This window comes from Macrobrachium rosenbergii, chromosome 12 (assembly GCF_040412425.1).
Source record: "Macrobrachium rosenbergii isolate ZJJX-2024 chromosome 12, ASM4041242v1, whole genome shotgun sequence".
Classification (NCBI taxonomy): Eukaryota; Metazoa; Arthropoda; class Malacostraca; order Decapoda; family Palaemonidae; genus Macrobrachium; species Macrobrachium rosenbergii.
Genome location: NC_089752.1, coordinates 16,363,001 through 16,385,682, shown reverse-complemented (window position 1 = coordinate 16,385,682; position 22,682 = coordinate 16,363,001).

The window sequence follows — 22,682 nt, the reverse complement described above, 5'->3', positions numbered from 1 at the left end:
TTTTTTTTTGCTTTGCTTTTTTCCTTGTACCATTTCACATGAATTTACAGAGAAACTGGTATTCGCCTTGAATTATAATTCGTATGTTCTCTTGATCAAAGAACTCTGCAAATTGCTGGGTATTCTCCTTCCTCCCAATTTATCTTTTTTTTTTTTTCAAGCATTTTGTTTCCTTATTTTTATCCATTTCGAAGTTACACCAGCCTCTGTATTCCAGAATGTTCATTGTATAATTTCTAATTTTTTTGTTTGCATTTTGAACATTAACATTCCAGAGTGATGCTGAAATACTTTTTGTCTTTCACTCATATATATATATATATATATATATATATATATATATATATATATATATATATATATATATATATATGTATATATATATATATTATATTTATATATATAGATAACATATATATATATATATATATATATATATATATATATATATATATATATATATATATATATATATATATTGTGTGTGTGTTTGTATGTATTTTTAATAACTATATAGGTAAATATATGAGAATTAAGCCATAACTTTTAGTAAAGGATACCTCCATAGACTAAAGCTAAACCATTGCTACTAACGTATTCAAAGTTGAACTGCTGAATCTTGGATGAACTCCCTTTACAGAAAACTTCCAAGCATTGGCTGATTCATGCCTCTGCACAGAAGGCTCATCAATAGCCAGTTCAACCCCCCTAGACATTCTGAGCCCTATTACTTATCTTGCACAATTTTGTTTTTTCTTGATGTTAATACAGTTACTTTCCAGTGCGTTTTCCACACCTATCCAAGACATTACATGTTTAGTCTCCTCCTTCATAACACTTCCAGATATAAATGAATAAAAAAAGGTTGAAAAGATAACACTTCCAGATATGAATGAATGAAAAAATGTTGAAAAGATAACACTTCCAATATGAATGGATGAAAAAATGTTGACAAGAAGTGTGTGTATCTTCAGAAGAATTAAAACGGGTGAGAAATGTGTAGCCACATAGCGTTAGTACAAATGTAAGCGGAGTGGAAAGGGTGGATTAGAGTGTTTTACGGATGGTTTGTTCATGTGCAAAGAATGGATGATGATAATGGGTTAAAAGAGTAACATAATCGAAAGTAGTGGGAAGTAGGGGGAGATGAAGTCTTGGAAAATGCTGCTTATTGTTGTTATTAAAATAGTTTTACCAGACCACTGAGGTGACTATCAGCTCTCATAAGGCTGGCCCGAAGGACTGGTTCTTATTTATATATATTTTTTTTATATTTTGTAGATGAGGAAGAGAGGTATAGAAAAGTAAGGGCCTTAGTACCCTTGAAACTTCTTAGTTTCTATAAAACGTGAGAGTACGGGCCTAATAAAGGTGAATGGCGCAGTGTATTTAGGGTTGTTTGAAATAATGCTGATGAGTCTTTGTGAATATGAAACGATCAATATTGTGGAAGTTTTTTTTACAGGAATTTCATACGTGATTCATAAGTTAAAGTATGAATGTGGTTGTGATATTTATGTAATTTGTTTTCTTGGCAAACATCCCGTAAGTGCAATCTGTTTAATGTAGGTCTGCTAGTCACTTTTTACCTGATACGTATGTTATTGTAATATGCACAATACCCTGTTAACTTCTCAAATTCTTCACACTTTTTGAAAGCATTTCCAGTGTGTTGAATTAAAGAAGTTAAGAGGGCATTGTGGTTACTATAATAACAAATATATATACCGTATATGTATATGTATATATATATATATATATATATATATATATATATATATATATATATATATATATATATATATATATGTGTGTGTGTGTGTGTGTGTGTGTGTTTGTTTGTTTGTGTTTACACAAACACACACACATATATATATATATATATATATATATATATATATATATATATATATATATATATATATATATATATATATGCATACTGTGTTTGCCTGTGTGCGCGCGTATTCTAATATGTCCCATGATCTTAACTGTCTCCTCTTTCCGCAATGAACGGTGTTCTTATGGGTGTTTCCGCTGATCGCTTAAACTTTATAGTAGAATGTGTTTGGGAGTATACAATTTCACACCAGAGCCGCACATAGTTGGATATCGGTAATTGTAATGTAAAGACGAGCTTTTGGGTTACATCCTACGAAACTCTTCCTTCATAACTTTCTCTCTCTCTCTCTCTCTCTCTCTCTCTCTGTAATTTGTAAAAAAATAATTTATAGAGACTTACATTCCTTTGTATAGAGATTCCTTATGCATATGGTGATCAATTATCAAACTGATTCGTTTTTTACAATAAAAGACTCCATTATGTGACGCAGTCTTCTATTGTGTTAGTATTTTTTCCAGCAACGAACATGTATTATTTTGTTGTTTTTGTAATAAAGATTGTTTCCATTCATTAAATTTACAATGTTACATTTTAAGAGTTTAGGATTTGTTGGTGTAAATATATTTTCCAACAACGGCTTTTTGTTTTATAATGCGTATGTCGACCATACAAGAGAGAGAGAGAGAGAGAGAGAGAGAGAGAGAGCAATTCTTTCTTTTTTCCATTAGGGATTTCCTTTTTTCAAGAAGGGATATTGCCATAATGAGAGAGAGCGGTTATACGAGTATATTTTGTGCCTTAGTTCTTGGGTTAAGTTCATAGGTGACGTTAATTGCCACACGGTTTCTGCTGCGTTGCGTCGCGGAATTCCTCCCCGTTCAATTTTTTTTTTTTTATTGTGGTGTAAACAGAATTTCGTTCCAAGGAGATTAGCGTTAATGACTGTTAGTTGGTTATTTGGAGAAAAATTAATATCGTGTTAATATTCTTATAATAAAGTCTGTATTCGCAGGAAATTCATGAGCAGTTACAATTGTTATATTGTATATACTTTGTGCAAGATTATTTGAAAACTAATGAACCAGTATAATATAAAAATCGAGTGCTGGTATCGTCATAGTGAAAACCCGCCACATTCATGACGTTTTTGATGGTTTTATCGAGTTGATAGGCCATGGTGATGCGCTTTATGACAAAGTTCATCATTTATATACCATTAATTAGAGGTTTGCGGAAATCAAGTGAACAATATTACATTTTTACCAAACGTCAGGGTCTTATTGTGTAGATAAGCTGTTTTAGAATCATTACAACTGCTTTGTACTGAGCTAGGTCATACAAGTGAAAGAGTGTGACATGTTTTCCGTACCTTGAGCATTATTGCCCTTTAATGGAAAGGAAAAACAAAGGCTCAAGAGGAAATAAGCCTCGGGGGTTGTCCTAAAACAACACCTGGGCTTGGAGTGTTCATTATCCCCTCGAGGAGTTTGACTGCACAATATTTGTGCTCCTTGATACATACACGCAACCCTTTTTTTTTTCTTTATATATATGACATCTTTAAAAATTGTTGATGTATACTAATGAATTTTATTTGGAGATGATAAAGTGTTGGATTTTATCCGAATCCAGATTCATGGTCTTTCTTGATAGAGAAAGAAATGGGAGATTATTATCTGCTGTATCTGTTTTTACATCAGACTGCATTTAGTTGTAAAGGCCTTAAAGGAAATTTTCATTTTCATTTGAAATAGTTTTCTGGAATCTTTTAACTCTTTGCACTCAATGATTTTAGAGATTATGGAATGGCTGTTGCTCCTGAATAGAAGTAAAGATAAAAATTTTTACTGGGTGCCTTCCCTTGTTGGAATTCTTGAGATTTCGCGAACGGATCAACTTTCTAAATCAGCAGTCTCTTCTCCAGACCCCAGAAGATGCCCACTGCCGTAAAGGAAAACATTTCATCTTGTTTGTCAGAAAATGAAAAACCTTTGGCAGTCCTGTTGGTAAAATATCGAAACAGACCAGAAGATGCGCAGTATTACGCCGTCCGTATCTCCTTGGCCATAGCCTTATATGCCAAGGAGACTGGAAACAGTGTCGTGCAGACCAAGGATTGGGCATACAAAACTTACTCATGGTTTTGTTAATGTTAGGTGGTAGTCATCCGTTCTGAGATGACTGTATTTTCTCTTTGTGAGACATTTGCTGGCATTGTGTCCCAGCTTTAGGGACCTTTGATATTGGGGACGTGACAGGGATGAACAGTTTGTCCTTGCTAAGATTCTCCAGAATGTGTGTGATGTAGAGCAGTTATGTATTTTTTAGTAATGAGGTTAGCATCCTCAACAAAATATGGTCATATACATGTACATTATACGTGTGTGTATATGTATAGTATATTTAGATTTACACAATTTATTTATATATATATATATATATATATATATATATATATATATATATATATATATATATATATATATATATATATATATATATATATATATATATATATATATATATATATATATATATATAATCAACACACAATCACGTGTGGAACAGAAATAAATTTCTGACTCACATCAGGATCAGACCCAGGTCTTTCAATTGAAAGGCAAGGTCGCCACTGCCTTTCAATTGAAAGACTAGGTTCTGATATCTGATATGATTCAAAAATATATATATATATATATATATATATATATATATATATATATATATATATATATATATATATATATATATATATATATATATATGTTATTTTAAATATTTCTTTTTATGAAACTTTCTTTCAGCCCAGTATTTTTAGTTTTCTTCTCGATTTCCTTTCGGCGTCAGTAACTTAGATTTTGCAACACCAGTTTCAATTGCCATACATCAGTCAGTCAGTTCAGCCACAGTATGCTTTCACAATATACAGCGACAAATGTCGTTTAATATGAAATTCGTTATACTTTGGGAATAACTTACGAACTTGGATGTAAGTTGTTCCCAGGGTATAGGGAGTTCTGTATTAAACGATATATATGGCTTAATATTTATCACCATAAAAAAAGTCGCAGTTGTATTATGTGACAAAAATACGGTATGTTTTTCTGTTTCCAGGATACACATACCAGTGATTATTAGCTGATGTATTTTTGTTTTGTTTTATATATTCATACCAGTGCCACTGTGAGGGGGTGGGGGTGGGAAAGCATACTGTATAGGTTACCATGGATATGTTACCACTGACGCTATTTTTGTTTACAGGTATGCCGGAATTTCAGCGCACGTCTGTTAATTGCATGCACAGTTCACAGCTCGAACTATTTATTATGCCTTTTCTTATGTAAATGCAGATCTTCAAAAATCTCCACATTGTTGTTAGATTAAATAAGTTTTCAAATGCGTATAAAGACAATGCGGTGATTTTTTCGTATATGTGGAAAATAATCATAACGTTAAAATAATCATACGGATATTGTTTACGTCTTTATTTTAAGGAAAAACATTTTGTTTTAGTGCAACAATGAAACATTCTCTTCTCGTGTATCGATACGTGTTTTTTTCCCAATTCAGATCATATATTAATTACTTAGAGGTGATCCACAGTTGCAGAAAAACAAACAGTACAAGCAAACATGCCGTATTCTAGAATTTCTTGTAAACATGTAAAATAAAATCTCGGTGCCAAAGGATAGGCTAATTTACGCGAAATTATTTTTCCTTTAACCTTACACCCCTAAAGAAATCTTTCTTCAATATGACTCCTCATATGTTCTAATAATGAATTAAGTAGACATTCTGATACGATGAGTAAAATAAGCCGGGATATAAGACATATCTGAAGTGTCTTCAAGGTTTGCTTTGAATATTTCAATGTAATACAAATTTTTGTTTGCATCGACGGTTTAGGCTTATTATGTGTTGATTGTATTTTCCAGTTATAGGATTTTGCCGTTAGACATTAATTAATTTATCAGATCTTAGTTTACTCATACGAGACTGAAATCTGTCGGTTCTCCATTTAGTATTTCGTTGAGAAAGTTAGGAAGACACTTACTTTGCCGTTGCCCGAATGAAGTGTATTAATACTTAAGGATACCCTGTACTCTCAGATTCTTGGGTCCGTTTTCTGTCAGTTTTCATATCGCAATTAGTTACGTGAGAAAATTTATGAATGTGTCCTATCGTTCCCTTAGCCAATTTACACAGGATACTTCCAGTTAGCATAGTAGCGATATAAGCGCATTAAAGTACTTAAGATATACAAAACGCAACGCTTTGTCTATTCATTTTTTTAAAACGATGTTTGGTAAAACGTGAATTCAGATTCACATAAATGAACTGTCACTCATTATGTAAAATTTCTACGTTTATCTACTCATTCACTCACACACACAGACACACACACACACACACACGCACACACATATATATGTGTGTGTGTGTAATGTAATATCTAATGCGTGTAGATAGATAGAAATTATATTTAATGAGTGACAGTTCATTTTTGTGAATCTGAATTCATGTTTTACAAAACATCGTTTAAAAAAATGAATAGACAAAGCGTTGCGTTTCGTGTCTTAATTATTTTAATGCGCTTCTTGTGGGCTGTCACTCAAATTATGTGTTCAGTGAATTTAAGACTGGATATTATTTAGTTATTAAAAATAATAAATACTTTAGTAGAAGAAGATAATGTGTCTTTGGAATGCCATACATGTGATGTATGTGTGTGTGTGTCTGTGTTCGCTGTGTTTTGGCTTGCCATTCTTAGCAATATCTTATGTTGCTTTCATTTCAACTGTCTTTTCTGTTTATAATAAGATTTTAATTGAAAGACGTGTCTTATGGTGCTTTCTTTCAACTGTCTTTTCTGTTTATAATAAGATTTTAATTGAAAGACGTGTCTTATGTTGCTTTCATTTCAATTGTCTTTTCTGTTAATAATACTGTTTTAATTGAAGCTCGAAATCTAATCCCTTCTTTACATACATAAAAGGTTCCAAAATTGATTTTTGCGCTTAAGTAGACAATTCAAGGGTGTAACTAACTATTAAAACATTTAAATTTTAATATTGTTTTGCCCAGGACATAAGGTTTTGATGTGTCATAATTGGCATATTGCTGAAGCGTTCATATCAGTTTTGATTATTATGCTTATGGTATTTTATTCATCTTAATTTATTTGATGATCTCTTTTTCACTGTTTTCATTTTCATTGCGGTTGTCCTGCTGTGCGAAAGTTTACATGTTGGTGCCTTTTGTAGGCTGCCTGAGTGAAATATCCGTTTATAATAATAATAATAATAATAATAATATAATAATAATAATAATAATAATAATAATAATAATAATATTAGGTTCAGTTGTAGAGTATTTTTTGTTTTCCAGAAGTTTTAACCTTAAGACATGTACTGTAGGATATGTGATTTGTTTTACTTTATTTCGTTTTCACAATTTCTTTTTCAAATTTTGTACATTTTCGTTATCCAAGTGTCATAGGCACAGATTCATTACTTGAAACCATGTCAGTGGAATTAAAACTTGTTTTCTTTTTAATCTTACTCTGAAAAATCTTTTTAAATAACTTTGATTTCTTTACCCGATTGTTGGGGGTATTGTGTTCCTAACATTATATAGTAAAAAATAAGTCTCTCAGTAATAAGATATGCAACTTATCTACTGAACTTTGCTACTGTTAATTAACTGGATGGAAGGAATGATGGAGGCAGGGGAGAAGTAGAAGAGGGCGGGGAGCGGAGGATATTGAGGCGCTGAATTTTCATGAATACAAAAGGCATCGTTATCAAGTCGGGGGTTGGAGATTTTTAGCCACTTCGATCGGAGGAGGTCGCAAACTTTTCACATTTGTTCGTCTTAGACTAGGGATAAAATACCCTTAGAATGGAGTAAAAATTTTCTTTGTATAGGGCAGAACTCTTTTACTTTTGTATTTTAAAGGGAAGGAAGGGATGCGGAATCTTTGAGACGAAGAGTAAATATTTTTGAAATGGAGAGGTAACTACAGTGTTATAGGAAAGGGTAAATAAATGTTAGGAAGGGAAAAGGAATAGTTTAAAAGAAAGACTGAATGTGGTTTGGGAAGGTAAGGTTGCTGTTAAAGATGCTGATAAATAATTTATTAAGAGAAGTTGACTGTTTGACGATATCCAGAATATTCTATAAAAAAAAGGATAACTGTTAAATTGTCGGTTGAATATTTTAAGAGAACAATAGTTATTAAAAGCTATGAGTCTGGCTGGTGGCTTATTTCTGGAAAGAGAAAAGTCACCATGTTTTGGGAAGGAGAGGTTAGGTATTGAAAGAAGGCTAAGTATCTTTTGTCAAGGGTAGGATATATTATGAATGAAAGATACCTATTTAAAAAAAAATGAAACCGTCAGTTGGGAGGGTAGATATTTATGGGATTAAAATTAGCTATTAAAGAGAAGAGCGCATATTTTGGGTATAAAGGGCAAATATTTTGCGGAAAGAGGGGTAATTATTCAAAGAAAAGTAAATTATTTGGAATGCTAAGGTTAATTATCAAAGGGCAAAGGTAAGTATAATACGAAGAGAAGAGTTGCTGTTAAATTGAAGGTAAATATTTTTGAAAGATAAAACGAAGAGTATTCGAGTAAAGGCAGGGAAGGGGACTTGCAGATATTTTAAAAAACAAGTGATATCTGAAATGGAAAAGTAAATATTTTTTTAAAAGAATACTGGTACATAAGGAAGGTCATGTTAATGTTTCTGGGTATGGGAAATGAAAAACTGCTAAATCTTAATGAGGAAAATATTATGAATCTGAAAAACTACAATTACAGTTAGATCATTTTCCATGATTGTATTCACCTTTTTTTTTTTTACCATTATCTTTAGGTCTCTCATATATGAGAGGCCAAAAAATGGAGACGGACCCTTCCCACATTATCATTCACAGTAATTAACAGCAAACAATTATCTCTTGGAGGTAGAAATAATTGGGACCTTTATTATGACATGCGCGAAAAAAAGTGGCTTTGATGAACGAAAAGGAACTCTTTTCCATGTCTTGTTCTATGTCGTTTTCACTCTAGTTATATATCTCTCGTTGTGTACCTAGTATTGCTGGTATTTCTACGATATTTGGAAGACATTTGTTTAACCTTAAGGAGATATGAGATGCACATGACGCTACGTTGCCGATCTCATCTTAAGTTTGAGTTGAAAGGAAGTTATAAAATTTTCGCTGTCTTTGTATCTGTTTATTTACAAGTTATATCCAGAAGGTGTCTACAGATTATAATGAAATTAAGTGGAGGGTTGCGCTATAGGCCTAAGAAATGTTGAGTAAATTTTTCTCGTGGATCCGGACCAAAAGATGTCGACTAAGCCTGTTACATGGATATCGAGTTGACCCTGGGTCCTTTTTTTCTGGCTTTGACCGAAGTCTGAACCCGTGGAGTATTTCCTAGGTGTCCATGTTATTATCTATGATTCGTGCTGTTTCTATCCATTTTCGTTTAGTCAGTTTCATTTCTTAAACTTTGACATCAGTGCTAATTTTGTTATAGAGAAAAATCTTGATGTGTTACTTGTACTTTGTACTTTCATCTTGAAAATTTAGGACATTGTATGTACCTGACACCTTTTCCTATGCACTTCTTCTTCTTCTCTCTCTCTCTCTCTCTCTCTCTCTCTCTCTCTCTCTCTCTCTCTCTCTCTCTCTCTGTTGAACAACATGATTTATCTTTATTTCAAAAAGGTCTCTCTCTCTCTCTCTCTCTCTCTCTCTCTCTCTCTCTCTCTCTCTCTCTCTCTCTCTCTCTCTCTCTCTTTACAAGAGTGTGTTATATATTTGCCTGTACCATTTTGTATTATCTAGAAGACTCACATCTCATGAAACTGATCCAGAAAAATCGGCTGTGCAATTGCCATTATCGAAACCTCTCTCTCTCTCTCTCTCTCTCTCTCTCTCTCTCTCTCTCTCTCTCTCTCTCTCTCTCTCTCTCTCTCTCTCTCTCTCTCTAAATTACTGTTTTGTTACCTGATTTCTCTTTATCTGCGTTGAAGGAGAAAGTCATTTCCCCTCTTCTTCTCTCTGGTGGTCACGTAACACCCGCCATGCCCCCCAAATTCCCATTTAATCTTAGTAGGTAAGAAGTACCAGAATTCTTTCTTTGTGAGTCCAAGCTCTGGAACTTCTCCCATACTTTCCATGTCTATAATTCGTGTCCCCATTCCCCTTCTTTGAGTGGTAGTTCCATACCCTCTGTTAGATTAGTTCATTTTCTTCTTTTCGTGACCTCTCATTTTTCCTTATTCTGTCAATTCTGAATTGGGCTCGATGACGTCATTGTTTCCCTTGACTCATGTAGTTCTTCTATTTTTCAGCATTGCTGTCTCTTGTTTGAAAATTTAAGCTCCCTTTATTTTTTTGTGTTTATATAAATTACCCTGTATAATTTTATAAATGCAGAGATGTAAAATTACTCTGACAGTATGTATGGATAAGTGTGTATTTTCCTTTATATATTTTTTTGTTTATATAAATTCCTCTTTATAATTCTATAAATGCAGAGATGTAAAATTACTCTTGAAGCATTTATGGATAAGTGTTTAATTTACTTTATATTTTTTTGTGTTTATATAAATTCCCCTGTATAATTTTATAAATGCAGAGATGTAAAATTACTCTGAAAGCATGTATAGATAAGTGTTTAATTTCCTTTATATTTTTGTTTATATAAGTACATTTTTATAATTCTATAAATGCAGAGATGTAAAATTACTCTGAAAGCATGTATGGACAAGTGTTTAATTTCCCTTATATTTTTTGTGTTTATATAAATTCCTTTTTATAATTCTATAAATGCAGAGATGTAAAATTACTCTTAAAGCATATATGGATAAGTGTTTAATTTCCTTTATATTTTTATGTTTATATAAATTCTCCTCTATAATTTTATAAATGCAGAGATGTAAAATTACTCTTGAAGCACGTATGGATTAGTGTTTAATTTCCTTTATATTTTTTGTGTTTATATAAATTCTCCTGTATAATTTTATAAATGCAGAGATGTAAAATTACTCTTAAAGTATGTATGGATAAAATGTTTAATTTCCTTTGTATTTTTTGTGTTTATATAAATTACCCTGTATAATTTTATAAATGCAGAGATGTAAAATTTCTCTGAAAGGATGTATGGATAAGTGTTTAATTTCCTAGGCCAAATTTATTTCTGCCGTCGAGGGCCATAGTTGCATAAATTAATCAAAGCAAAGTCCTTTCCCTGGCTGCCCCTTCACCACAAAAGTGAATTCCAAGTAAATTGCAATTTTTTTTCATTATGCCAACATTCTTTCATAAATCTTGTTTGTTTTGAGGAGTTTCTCTACTTCATTAGTTGACTTTTCCTCTGCATGAGAAGGCACGAATTGCTTCTTAAGGAATCTCTAGGGCAAGCTCACAAATGGGAAAAATAAATTCAAGAGTCCTGAAGAAATTGTTACTAAGTAATTTTAAACCCATTTAAAAATTTTAAGAACACAAATATCCTTATATTTTCAAAGTACTTTGCATGATTTCAGTATTTACAGACTTGAAAGTTATTTAGTACAGAAGGACAATTTTTTACAAACCTTGAGCAAGAGTTTCTCCCAATTTACTTTTATAAAGGCTTATTTACAGACCTAAAATTACTTATCTTGTAGGATTAATCACTCTTGATTACACATTGTATACTCTATAAGGCTTAATTTGTATGGTATGTTCATTTCACATAAACTATGCAAACGGTTATTATCATGCTTCGGCATTCTATCTTTCCTCAAATCTGATTCCCACTTTCTGTTTATATATATATATATATATATATATATATATATATACATATATGGTATAGTGTGTATATATATATATATATTATATATATGTATGTATGTATATATATATATATATATATATATGAGGTGTGTGTGTGTGTGTGTGTGTGTGTGTGTGTGTGTATATATCATAACCACGGAAATGAAAGACTGGGTGTGGTATTATAAATGAAGCTGAAAACTGGCCAGGACTTACACCCAGTCCTTCAGTTTCCATGTGGTTTGAGTGATATACAAAGCACTTCTCAGAATGATTATAATTGTACATTCGTATATATATATATATATATATATATATATATATATATATATATATATATATATATATATATATATATATATATATATATATATATATATATATATATATACATATCGTCTTTTCACCCTGTGATTATAATCTGTATTATAATTGTTCCTACGAAGATAATCATCATCATTGCCGTCTTCATTATTGTTTCTGGTGATACTCTGTTGATTACTTATTGTCATTTATGTCGATTTATTGTAAAAATCCCATTTACAAAAAAAGAAAGCTAAAACAGATGACATCTTTTGCCTCGGAAGCTCTTACTCAGGAGAGCTACCTGTCAAAGCTATTTGCTGGAAGCTTTTCGTTTTACAGTGCTAACTCGATTAAGTTTCTTTTACACAAAGTGTTTTTCGTGCTGTGCCGGAGGTAATTTTATTTACAGCTTACTGAAGAGGACAAGAAACGACATCTTTTTCAATTACACTGGACATTTGGTGTCGTCCCTCTTCTCCGCTGAATAATAAAACGTTCGCGTTTCGTGTTTAGTTTTCGTCTGTTTTTTATTTCTTTACTTTCACATTTCATTCTCTGTTTTCTTTATTTTTTCTTTGTAATATTTAAAACAATCACATTTCATTCATTATCATTTTTAGATGTTACATTGCGACGCTTGTCTTGAATGAACTTTGGCATGTATTCACTTATTGACCTTGCCTTATTTATTTTACTTTAATTTAGCCAGTCAACAGTGTGTGGCATTTGGTCAGAAAAAATAACTAATGGCTTACTAAAAGGGGGAGATAAGGGATTTGGTTTAACATTTGCATTTTTCTTAAAATTCTCTTAATTTTCTTTCTTTCATTTCCCATTTCTTGTATTTATATTTCTTTTTTGATGTCTGCATTATACTCATATTTTCGATGTCATATTTTGTGTTAGCATTGCTGAGGTTTATTTTAAGATTTCATTAACGTGTAAGAACTCAGACTTTAACAAAGGCCTAAGTTATTGCATACACACACACACACATATATATATATCTCGATATATATATATATATATATATATATATATATATATATATATATATATATATATATATATATATATATATATATATATATATATATATTATATATCTTATTATCAACTTTTCAGGAATTCTCTTGCTCGAGACGTTGCTAATAATAATAATAATAATAATAATAGATATTGTATATATATATATATATATATATATATATATATATATATATATATATATATATATATATATATATATATATAATTTAATGCTTAAAAAAAGCTGTCGTGCATTGAAGATGCAATGAAAATGCTCTGAGAGAGCGAGAGAGTATTAGTTTTTAAACAAAGCAACGATGTTTTATTTTATTCTAACCAACTTACTAATTCAATGCATTTAACTCTGAAGCATTTTTAAACTGACGAGAGAAATTACGATGCACCAGTCGATTTTGGGCCCATTGTTGTGCTCACAAAAATTGTACAAGTCATAATCGTTAACATAATAGTGGTACATATAGTATTTGTTAGATAACGTTTAAAGGATAGAAAAGCCTAACAATGTTTATTTTGTATTCATTACACTGAACTTTTCATGTAATAATTGGCAGAAGTGACATTTTTTGTCGATATTGTGGGATGACACATTGCTCGACCAATTTCGCCATGTAAAGGGAGGTAATGCCTGACGCTGAAAATCAACTGTGGAAAATAGTTTTTTTTTTTTCCTGGAAATATTCTTCTTGGAGGCTCATGCATGACACAAGGTAAGTTAATCTTGCGTCAGACCTACACCAGAAAAATTCCCGGGAATGCAAAAGAAACCAGTGAGATTGTAATTACGGTGCGTTAATGAGATAATTTGAAAAAGCGTTTCTTGTCAGAACTACAATCTCAGGCTGCTCAGGAGTGTTAAGAATGTCAGGTATTCTTCCGCCTCCTTCATATCGAAAGTCTTCACTTTAAAACAACAGCTTTCTACCCTTTGTACAGGGGAGTTTCAAATCTGAAGCGGGTCTGCTTACTACTTGACATGCGGTATTGAATGCAGCCGTTGCCATTGTGTTCTGAAGATAGACGCGCCACGAACTCAGATGAATATCTTAAGAGATTTTGCACGTCGGAGTGTATTGGACATGTTTATTTCAAACAAGGGGAACACTGCTGCTGCATTAGAAACCAACCTTAATAAATATAGAATTTTCAATGCGGTTATGAACTAATAAGGGCACGCGTGAGCTTGAATTTCTCAGCTTTCGGTAACAACCAAATGACACCCGTCTTATTGAATTTTATAAAAGGAGACACCATCACCATTCCCGCGGCAGAGCTTTTCCATATTTTTTCAAAACAGTGAGAATGAGCTTTCCTAAGAACTTCATATGCATCTCCTCTAGTCTTGAAGTTTAATGAAGAACAGATTAAAATTCCTGGCAACCTAATTATGACTTTTAGGATAATAACGCAAGAGATGCTACTGACCCTTGTCCTTATTGGTTACATGAGGACTTGGTGAATAGACACTCAGGGCCTCTATTCCCCTAAACACATTATCACCAGAGACCTCCACTGCACAAGGGTGAAGGTGATGAAGGTGACTATAAGGAGTTCAAGGAAAACATTACTTTGTACATCAGGGAAGGTGTATGGTATGATTTCACTTTAGAAAATGGGAAAGACGACAGTTGAATACGTTAGGGAAAGATTATGGGTTTATCACAAAACAGTTACTCGAGATGTTAGAGAGGGATAAAAAATAATATGTGAGGAACTCACAGGACTAGAAAAAACTTATGACAGAATTAAAATAATGTAGAGAAATGTGTATGTTAAACGCTAGTGAAATAAAAAAAAGTTGGAGAAAGTTGAGATAACTTGTCTGCTTAGTGTATCGTGATTATAATTGCAAGGATGAGACCATATGAAGCTACAAATGATTGTTAAAAAAGTTAGGCTAGGCATTAAGACAGATCAGAATATTTCCAGATATCTGGGTAATATAGAAAAAAATAGAGAATAATAGGTTTGTGAAAATATTGTGTAATGCTGAAGTTATGGAAAGAATAGAGAAATGAGTAAGAGAAGTGTTGGACACATATTACGGGGTAGGTATTGAGGCTGAATGGCTTTAATATCCAGAATGCAAGCAAGTATGTAAAGGGTTAGATGTGCTGTTAATGAGCCTGCTTTTTAGGTGTACGAGGTGGAGTTCTCTGCAGTCTTTTCTTTGGAGACGTCTTTTAGTGGAAACAGTTCATAGTTGATGTGCGTATGTTGCAGACGTTGCCGTTCAGAGAGACATACACCCACAGAAGAGTTGCGGTTTCGATTGTCTATGATAACCGAATCATTCTCCGCGTTGTCACATTAATCACTTTCGTGGGCTGCTTCCATTGCATCTTGAATTTCTGGATTCGAAAGTGCAAGGAAGAAAGTGCCGTCAACTTTATCGCCTCCTTCGGCTCTCCCGAAGGTGTAATGTATTGGTAGAATGTCGATGCGCTCTCGGAGATGATTAAAGTGTCAGTGTGTGCCGCCATTTTTCTTCGTTCAGCCGGAAGACGCCACTTGAATTATGCAGCGTTTTATAAAAGGTGTTCCTCGGCAATATATCGCTCCGGTGTTGGCGAGGCTTTCCTTTTTATTCCTCCTTTTTTAACGATGTTGTTAGAAGGGAGGTCGTTTATTATCTGTATTACCAGATTTCGGTGGCCGCTTTTCTTTCCTTTCCTCGTCTCCACTTTTTGTCCAGGTTCTTGTCTGGACTTCCGCCAAGGGTGTGGGTCGTTCTCACACATTAGACAGGACAGAGCTGTTTAAAGAAGGCTGAGAGCATAATTTCTTTATCCCTGATGTCAGAAGCCAAAGTGCTGCTTTTTAAAATGTATAACTTCTCAGCATTTGTTTTAGTTTTATTTGCGTATTCACCATAAGAAAAAAGTATACCTTAGTTTTACCAGACCACTGAGCTGATTAACACCTCTTTTAGGGCTGGCCCGAAGGATTAGACTTATTTTATGTGGCTAAGAACCAATTGGTTACTTAGCAACGGGACCTACAGCTTATTGTGGAATCGAACCACATTATAGCGAGAAATGAATTTCTATCACCAGAAATAAATTCCTCTAACTCTTCATCAGCCGGCCGGGGAATGTGCATTCATGCAATTTTCTCCTCCCCACTCTGCGTTTTTGTGTAACCTTGATTAAATGTTTCTATTTGTTTTTATAAATTTTGTAAAAAAACAAAAAAGCATATTTGGTAAATGATCTGATGAGTTGTGAAAGATGTCGTATGCCTTTATAATCAATCACATCTGACCACCATCTCATATATGTATAATATATATATATATATATATATATATATATATATATATATATATATATATATATATATATATATATATATATATATATATATATATATGTATGCTTAAGCACCAGATGAAAGATTTACGAGTCTGGTGTTATTTTATTCCATGGTGTTTTCAGCTAAACCTACACGAGCTCATTATGACTCACCACGTCTCACACAGGACTCCTTAATTCTATTAAAAGTTTTATCAAAGATTGAAATTTTTTTCCCTGCTGAGCAGAGACGATAACCCTATACTCGACCATTCTATTTAGCGACAGTCATAATAATTAACCGTTTTCATGTTGGCCATGGTTCATTTTGAAAGGCATTAGGGCAGTGATATTGCATAATGTTTAATCTGGTATGATTTTTATGTCGTTTTTTGGTTGTGAATTTGTATAGGAAATATATAAATGGGTAATTGATTCGAAGAAGAAATTTAGATTTTTGGGTATCAAGTTTCATTCAAAATTTTCATTAAAACTTCCTGAAGATTTTTGAATGCTAAAGAACAATAATTGATATTTTTATGTATTAGTGGTAAAAGAGGTGATCTTTATATATATATATATATATATATATATATATATATATATATATATATATATATATATATATATATATATATATATATATATATATATATTAATGACACCTCATGTTTTTGAATTGTAATGGTGGGGTTTATCTTAGGTAGTAATGACATTATAGATTAAAATGATGACCTAATTTAAGCCAGATATTATTTTATTATTTGACGACGTCTCTGAGTTAATAATGAGGATTGTCTCGAAGGTAATTATTGGTGATGTTATCTTGTGGTAATGATGCCGAATTTTTTAAGATGAAGATTTTGCTACCTTATGCATTTTTTTGGTATTAGTGATGACTTTATTTTATGATAATGATGCTGCTTTAATTTTAATGAGATAATGATGAATAAGTTATTTGGAAGAAGATTATGACGTTGCAGATGATAGTAGTATGGGCAGCCCTAGATAATACTGATGGTTTTTCGTAGATAATAACAATGACTACTTTTGTGAATAATGATGACGAAGCCATTTTCAAGATATTGCTGATTACGTCTTGATGTTGATATTAGATATCAATAACAATGATGTTGAGTTTGTTTTTGATAATCTTGATGACTTATTTACGATATTAATAATAGTAATGTTATAACTACAAATGACGAAGAATTTTTTGTATAATGACGAAAACTAATTTCAAAGATAATGTGGATGATTATTCATCGATATTTTTAAAATTGGTTTCGTCGTTATATTGAAAACTCATTATCATTTGTATCTATAAAAGTTATAATTATTACTATCATATAACACACACACACACACACACACACACACACACACACACACACACACACATATATATATATATATATATATATATATATATATATATATATATATATATATATATATATATATATATATATATACATATACACATATATAATTTATATACCTTTTAAATAATAACGACGTTGACCTTGCTGTAGAAATGTAAAGACAACTGCACACAGCAGCGTAAAAAAAAGAATAGACCTTTGTTCGGAACTTAACAAAAACTCGAACATTCCAGCCATCTCTACGGCCGCGTTTCAGTAGGGGGCATCATCTTTATGAAAAGAGGCGCTTTTGTGAAGGGGACTGGGGATGGGTGGGTTGGGGGGGGAGTTGGGGATATTGAAGTAAAGCCGGTTGTTAGGGGCGTCTTCATTACCGCAGTATCGAGAGAAGTTATCCCTCCTATGTTGTTAAGCTGCGCATCGGGGAATAACAAAGTCCTATTGATGAGGTATTCATCCAAGTTTTCCATAATGCCCTCCTGTTGCCTTCTGAGGCGATATTCCTCTCTCTCTCTCTCTCTCTCTCTCTCTCTCTCTCACACATGCTTTATTATATGCCATTTTGTTATGGAAACTGTCTACCATGTGTATATATGAGTGCTCCTGTTGCCTGTTTCAGCATTTTCTCCTCCTCACTCTTTTGAGAAAACAAGTTGGTAGTGAATCGCTTTAGATTCTTATTCTTTTCCTTTAAATCTCTCTCTCTCTCTCTCTCTCTCTCTCTCTCTCTCTCTCTCTCTCTCTCTCTCTCTCTCGTCATCTTTGTGGTCATTGGAGCAGCGCACATTTCCGTTATTGTATTTGGCATTACGTATTTTTACTCTTGAAAGCCTTAGATGGGATGTGATTATGGTCTGTAATCTGGTGTCATTGAAGGAGTTCCTTGGAGGCCGAAAATTCTAGGAAACATTTTTATGAAAACCACTCGTGATTGTAGTCGATGTATGAGTTGTTTAGATTTACTTCCCGTTGTTATTACCTCCGGCAAGCGATTACGATAATGGGAATAAAAACATTCATTGGCATAGCCCCTAAAATGTCATAAAATGTCGCCCTGGAATCTCTCCGTTTTTTATTGTTCTGATCTTGAAATGGAGCTTATGAACTGAAACCAGGCAAATCCAAATTGCAGACATCCCAACCATATTACATAAAATCACTACCTCCGGCAGGCAAGTCTAACGGAGGTTGTATAGTCCCAACAAGTAAGATTTAATTAGATACTGAAAAAGGTGTGGGTTTTGAAGAGCTGACATTGTTTGCGTTATAATCTCTACTGAGTGCAATTGTATTTTGGTAATTTTGCTGTTTTTCTTTTTTATTCTCCAGTCTTATTATTTGGTCAGTGGTTAGGGTTAGTTTTAAAATCTGTACCAAGTTCAGTGTTGGCCTTTCTGCCTAGGTTTTTTGTCATTGTTAGCCGAGTATATCAGAAACATGTGGACAGATTCTCTTGAAACGTGACAGAAATATTAATGACGTGAATATCAAGAGGCGGCTAACTTTTGGCAGAAATTGGCCCTAAGCCAGTTTCTCCCAAAGGTATAATCTCGAGGTCGTCGTGTATTGGACAAAGCTGCCAATTTCAGCAATTGCTGTATACCAGTTTATTGAGATAGTCTGCCAAAATACATAAAGACTCAACTATAAGGTATGGGGTTTTGAAAGTTCAAGTGCTTAGACGGGGCATACTCCTTTCTGAGCATTTTTGTTCACATCTTCAACAGATAATGTTGATGTGGTAATAATTTTATTGTTGATATTCTCTCTCTCTCTCTCTCTCTCTCTCTCTCTCTCTCTCTCTCTCTCTCTCTCTCTCTCTCGTAGAAAATAAGTTACATACCAAGAGAAGGTATAACTTCTGTCAGAATGCGCTTGCGCGGGTTATCATCATTAAATTTGCAGTGTGGCGTACCGTGCATCGTTTCCTTTAAAAGTTGTAACTGGTTACAAAAGAGATGGATTCGATGGCGACAAACTTATAAATCTTATTGAAGTCCACCAAATGTTAATCTTCTGGAGGGTAACGCCCAGTGAATGTTTCATCTGCTAATTCAGGCAAGCATTGGTGAAAACGTAACCTCCTCCCTAATTCATTGGTGAGTGTAATTGTTCTATATATATATATATATATATATATATATATATATATATATATATATATATATATATATATATATATCAGTATATATATATATATATATATATATATATATATATATATATATATATATATATATATATATATATATATATATATACACATATATATACATATATATATGTGTGTGTATATATATATATATATATATATATATATATATATATATATATATATCTATCTATATCTATCTATCTATCTATCTATCTATCTATCTATCTATCTATCTATCTATCTATCTATATATATATATATATATATATATATATATATATATATATATATATATATATATATATAAAGGGCAACCAGAGACTGAAAGCTGAAAGTATGACTGGCAGTTACCACCAAATTACACATCAGTGACAATAAAATGCGATCAGTGGGTCCTTGATATATAGTGAATTTTTTTCACACAGAATCTTAGAAATATGTTCGTTTGTTTTCAAATGAAACGGATATCTCAATACAGACAATCAAGACCTAAATATAGCCGCCTTTGTTGTGGTAATAGAATCTATATTTTTTCATCTCGCCATTGCGTCGACAGTAAATCATCCGGGATGCTCAGTATTACCTCTCTGTCGGAACGAAGTATTCCCCGACCAATTTTATTGGTATTATTTTCTCTCTCATTCTCTCACTTAAAAGGGAATGAAATTTATAAGGGTCCCCCTTACAGTAGATAACGTTTGATACATTCCACACGTTTTTATTTATCGCTAGATTTTCTCTTTCTGAAACACCTCGACTAGAAAATGCATGCAAGTCTGTGCCAATTACAAGCCTTAATGTTTTTCTAACACTCTCCTGTCTATTGAAGTACATTTTTGAGGTACATTGTTCGATAAATGACTCTGTTAATGAAATTGCTAATTGACTTAAAAAGACCGAGAAAGAGAAACCAAAAAGTATACTGGTATTCATGGTGGCTGTTGACGTTTCTTTTCAGCTAAGCACTTTATAGTAAATAAATAGTGTAGATGGTTTTTTTTTTGTATGAAATTGTCTTCATAATAGGAAAGATGTAAAAGAGACAGAGCCTTTTTAACAAAAATATTGAGCATTAATATTTTTGCAATTACGGTTAGGGTATAAAACAGCTGCCCGAAAATAGACTTGTATTTACGAATTTTTATATGGTACTATTTCTTTTTCTATAAAAAAATACGCTAAGTAGTTATACAAAAGAAGAGCACAAAAGTATTTTCCTTTTTGTAAGATCACTATTTTGCGAAAACATGATATTTTTCTTTACTGTTTTTTCTTTTACCATTAAAAATACGAAGAGAATTAGCCAATAGGATTCTAGAATAGATCTGAAAAATGCCTGGTTTGCCGGTTTGAGGTCTTACAAAAACAATTTTTTAAGTTGTTTATATACATACATACATATATATATATATATATATATATATATATATATATATATATATATATGTATATATACATATATATATATATATATATATATATATATATTTATTTATTTATAAAAATGCATATATATATATTGTGTGTTGTGTATATATATGTGTTTTTGTAGTAAAAAGACCACTGCATTAAACACGTTTATTGAAGCAAAAACACATATATACACTACACATACATACATATATATATATATATATATATATATATATATATATATATATATATATATATATATGTATATATATATGTGTATTATTATTTTATATATATATATATATATATATATATATATATATATATATATATATATATATATATATATATATATATATATATGTGTGTGTGTGTGTGTGTGTGTGTGTGTTGTGTATATTTATGTGTTTTGCTTCAATAAACGATGCTCTAATGCAGTGGTCTGCTTATACTGATGCTAAACAGCTGGATGACATATGATGTACTTTGACAGGCTGCTTGATGTTAGAATTAGGAAGAATGAATCCTTATTTTATTTGTGATTATTGATATGAATGTTTGTAAAAGTCTTGTTTTATCTGATTAATATGGATGTAAGAGCGAATTTAAATTAGCTGTATGATTATAAATGAATTGGCTGTTAAAATAGCGACTATTCTAATAACAAACTTTAAATAACTCTAGAATATGAGATTCTTTAACTGTATAACTTCGCACTCTTAATTATACCCTTGGGTGCCCTATTGATTCAAGAATTCCGGGAAACTTTAACTAGAATTTTGAACTTTTATCTATATAACAGTTAAAAAAAAAAGAGGATTGTTCCTCTCCCTTCCACGGCAGATTTGCAAGTTACCAGAATATCTGCGCAGCAAATATTTACTTTTCTCCAATAGCCTCTCTTTTTTTTTTATTATTTTTTTTTAACTCTTCCTCGTTTTGTTTTACCGTATCAGACCTTCCGTCGAATTTAGATTTTGTTCTAGATTTTTCCAAGCGAAAGCTATCTGTCGTTGGTCCTTCGTCTGACGTTTCGCGTGGTTGAAGTTCCCCGCAGTCCCAGTGTTTGCTTGGCAAGCAGAAATACCCGTTGTCACTCCTGTCTAGTGACAGACATAGGTTGTAAATCGCTCAGGTTTGTTCTCTCGCTCTCTCTCTCTCTCTCTCTCTCTCTCTCTCTCTCTCTCTCTTGCTAACGCTTTCAGTGAATAACCTCAGAGTATTTTTGGGAGATTTTATATTAGCTGTATTCTTTCCGGTACACATACATGAACATGCTTTCCCTCTGTCTTTCTCTTTCATGAATTATTTCGTCAAAAAAGTAAGAACTGGGGACACAAAAGGTACTGTCTGGATCAAGCTGAAACTAGCTTTCATCTCATTACCATCCTGCTGT